This window comes from Thermobia domestica, chromosome 3 (genome assembly GCF_964235325.1).
Source record: "Thermobia domestica chromosome 3, izTheDome1.hap1.1, whole genome shotgun sequence".
Taxonomy (NCBI): domain Eukaryota; kingdom Metazoa; phylum Arthropoda; class Insecta; order Zygentoma; family Lepismatidae; genus Thermobia; species Thermobia domestica.
Window position 1 is genome coordinate 307,181,064 of NC_137456.1, and position 4,691 is coordinate 307,185,754.

A 4,691-nucleotide genomic window follows, 5' to 3' on the forward strand; every position below is an offset into this window, starting at 1 on the left:
CAATATATTTTAAACAATTACTTGCAGTTAGTAATGATAAAAGACATAAGAAACTCTTTGTTCTTCAGTCTTCAAAGTTGTTGAACCTTAAATGTCCAAAGTGATTCTACGAAAACGAAAAAGATGAGTCCTTAATGAAAAATAAAGATATGTCCCAAGTACGAGATTGTGCACCAATCGATGCATCAGCGTTGCCAGACTCACAGCTCGGAATTATTCCAAAACCTGATCGAAATTATGCTAGATTCGGTCAGATTATGCTAGACCCTCATAATTACTAATTCAGGAGTTTTAAAATAAAAAAATACAAAAACGAAGTTGAGCTACGATAACTAACTTAAAATACGCAGAGCGCAAGAATGCGTGGATAGAACTCAATATTTCACGTACCAAAGCTTTAACTCAACTAAAGTAGTGCTTGAACTCAATGGCGTATATATCGTATTAATGAATGCAAAGTGTTTGTTTACATATTTAGAAAGAAAATTACCTCGCAGCATAAGCGGAGTTGGGAATTGTCTGCTGGAGTGGGGGTGGGGGTGGGGCAAATTTTTGGTCGGTCTCGGACCTTTCATTTCAGGAATAAAGATGGTCATGAAGTCAGAAATAAAAATGGTGAAGTTGTCAAAAAGTTGTGGGGAGAATGGCCCCCATGCCTCGCAGTTAAAGGATTAGAAAACCCTGTGTGGAGCCACAAAAAAAAAAAAAAAAGCCCAAAGTCGTTTCTAACTTACTTCGGAAAATAAGACTGCCTGTATGGTTTACCGACTGTATGAATCAATGGAAGAGGATACATTTCTGCCGTTCTTTTTCTTCCCACGACCAACTTCTTTCTCATCTCCAGATTTTATGGCTTTTTGATAAACTTGCTGAAATTATGCTAGATTTGGGCAGGATGCTAAAAGCAAGATGCTAGATGCAAAGACATGCAAATTATGCTAGATCTGGCAACGCTGCGATGTATTTTATTAAAATGAACAAACTGGATTTCCATGAGTTTAAAACTTGATGCGTGGTTTTCGAAATCGTCGAGAAAAATTTCTTTGTAAAATGCTAATTACTGAGAAAAAAAATCTAATACTGAAATATGCCTTGAATAATCTATTTATTGTGACACCAGCAAGACGGCAATACAAGATGTGATCAAAATGTACGATAAATGTAGTTGTAGTGTTATGTATTGACCTTGAATCCATTTCAACTAGTATGTCCAGTAGTCTAATTCTATGACCACATTGCCACGTTAAATGAATATTGTAGCCGTCATAAAAAGAGAAAATCTTGAAACCCTACCATATTTTACCATGTAGACATAGTCTTGAAAGGGACACACGACATTTTTTCCATCTTGCAAGGAGTTGAACAATGTGCAACTTTCTAGGACGTCTTGCTTGCTACCTGCTATCGCCCTTCCGCTGATATAAGGGAAAACCAGTTTCGCCGCTTCCGAAACAACGGATTCTTTTGGACAGGGAGGGCAAGTGCGCCAAAATACACGTTTTTAATGAGGTTCACTGTTTATCCACTAGAGTGCAGTGCTGCATGTGTGGAGACACCTTTCTTGCTTTCAAGAAGTTGTAACATCTAAATAGTGACTAGAAATATCCGGTTCCATTTTTTTTTTTTTTTCATGACAGCTACAAGATTCATTTAACGTGGCAATGTGGTCTTTGGTACAGTCAGTGTGGAGTTTGAAAGAGTTGCGACATGTTAGTTGGCTTCCAGAGGCAGAAGAGTGAGGACGTGTTAAGAAAGCCTGTCGCGCGCCAACATTAAGTTTTGTTGTAAGTTTTAAAAAAAAAAAGTGCCAAGAAAGCTCACAAAATGTCAATGGCGATGAAGCAGTGCCATTGAAGATTGTTTACAAGTGGTATGAGCGATTCAAAAGCGGCAAAGAGTCGGTTGAAAACGAGCAACGATCGAGATGTCTTTCGACGTCAAAAACAGATGAAAATGTGCAAAAAGTTGCACAAATGATTTGTTCAAACAGGCAAACAACTATTCGAGACCTTCCCGAAGAACTAAACGTCTCGTATGTGTCCGTGAAAAGCATTTTAACCATTTCCTTCTTCACCACGAAAATACACCGTGCCACACCTTGCATTTGATCCGCGAGTTTTTGGCCGAAAAAAGTGTTCCTATCCGTCACACCCGCCTTACTCACCAGATTTAGTACCATGCGACTTCTGGCTCTTTCCAAAAATGTATTATTATTATTATTATTATTATTATTATTATTATTATTATTATTATTATTATTATTATTATTATTATTATTATTATTATTATTAGTTGCTAAATTCCAGAGCTTCTTCAATATTCTTTGTAAAAAAATGAGTTTTGAATCAAAGGTTTCTGATCCAAATAATATTATAAGAAACATGTTGAACATTTATATCGATGTCCACGTTTAAAAACGCCAATGCTTTGTTTTGGTAACAAAGGCTTTGAAATCTTGTAAAAGAGAAAAGTGAATGTTATACACTCGAGTATTTATTTGTATAGAATACTTGTTTAGTGTCCACGTGAAAGGCGAGAAAGTTTTTTAAAATTGTAACTCTTCCCGATGCACCAAATACGGCCCAAGGACAACCGGTGTCTCTCTTTGAGCGTCTTGCGTTGAGTGGTAGGAGGCAGGAACCAAATAGTGAAGGTCATTCAGAACACTTCATTAATATTACAACTCTTCTCTCCATGATAGAAATTTTCACTTCCGGTTTATTAAGATGCAATTCCTTTTTATATCATCAGTTTGCCAACCTATCCTTTGATTGCCTTTGTTTGACTTGTTCAGTTTTCCTTTTATGAGCAGAACAAAGAATTATCATCAAATAGGATTACTCGGGTAAACATGATTCATATCCACATTCACGATTATGAATATTTTTATTATTTTAATAGTATTCGTCATGAATATATCCAATCCAATATATCTATTAATATCTATTAAAATGCTACAATAGCAATGAAAAGCTTTTTTTTTTTTTTAACTGTTTTCCGCAGACGATAACGTCGCGTCGTCTCTTCGGGACGGACTTAAGTTTAATTTCAGTGAGAAGTGGAACACATGTATGGGCTATGAGGTTTTCTTGAAAAGCGCCTGAGCTCCAGCCTATAACCCCAGACAGCACAATGCACGTACAGTATCCGTATAGTACATGTACAATTGCACGGATGCAACATGTGCATCATCTGTATAAATGCACGCCTGTACATGTGATGCACATATACATGCCAGGTTCTATTCAACATCTTCACGTGCACAGAACATGTGCAATGCACACGTACACGTCCTGCACAAGTGATTTACACCTACCGCGCAGGTGATTTACAAGTAGCACATATTCATTTACATGTAGTTCACAGGTGATTTACATATAGGACAGCGGTGATTTACACGTAGCACACAGGTGATTTACACGCAGTAACCAGGTGATTTACATGTAGGACAGAGATGATTTACACGTTAACACACAGGTGATTTACACGCAGTACCCAGGTGATTTACATGTAGGACAGAGGTGATTTACACATAGCACATAGGTGATTTACACGCAGTACCCAGATGATTTACATGTAGGACAGAGATGATTTACACGTAACACACAGGTGATTTACATGTAGGACAGAGATGATTTACATGTACGATAGAGGTGATTTGAAGCAGTACCCAGATGATTTACATGTAGTGCACAGGTAATTTCCTCGTAGTACAGAGGTGATGCAACGAAAAAAGGACTTTATCTATTTGGTGTCTCACGCAGTAACACCATCTATAACTGCAAAGACATCACCTTCAAAGTATATAACAAGTAACTAATAATTGCCAGTGAGAATTTAGGTTTGGAGTTTATTATTTGCAACGAGCAAAGCTTTAGGTAGTATCTTTGACATGTTTGCCAAGTAACAAATAACGCAACATATTCTGCTGTAATTGGTCACGAAAATAATTTTGTAAACCTACGAACTGCCTGACTGTAGTTACATCAGTACAATGCTGCCACCTGTTTATCTTGTATCCTAGCTCAGTGGACGTTATGGAGTTTTTACAATCTTTCAACTGTTATTCGTCGAAAAGTCTCTATAACACCGCCTGGAGGAAAAACGACACCTACTAAAAATGGAGGTTACTTTCTGTTGATGAGAACGAGAGTAAAAGAATGAAAGTAAAAGTATACACTTACACGGTATTATGGACGTCTCATACACACGTGCAGTAGCCGTGCAAATACCCATGTGCACACAACGGTTTAAGCACCGGTAATTTAAATGTGCTTCATCCACGCAAATGCACATGTGCACATGCACGGCTCACGCATGGGTTATGTACATGCGCTGCATCCACGCAAAAGCACATGTATACATAACGGCTACAGCACGGGTTATATAAATGTGTGCTTTATCCATGCAAATGCACATGTGCACATAACGGCTTAAGCACGGGTTACGTACGTGCGCTGCATCCATGCAAATGCACATGCGTATATAACGGCTTAAGCACGGGTTATATAAATGTGTGCTTCATCCATGCAAATGCACATGTGCACATAACGGCTTAAGCACGGGTTACGTACGTGCGCTGCATCCATGCAAATGCACATGCGTATATAACGGCTTAAGCACGGGTTATATAAATATGTGCTTCATCCATGCAAATGCATATGTGCACATAACGGCTTAAGCACGTGTTA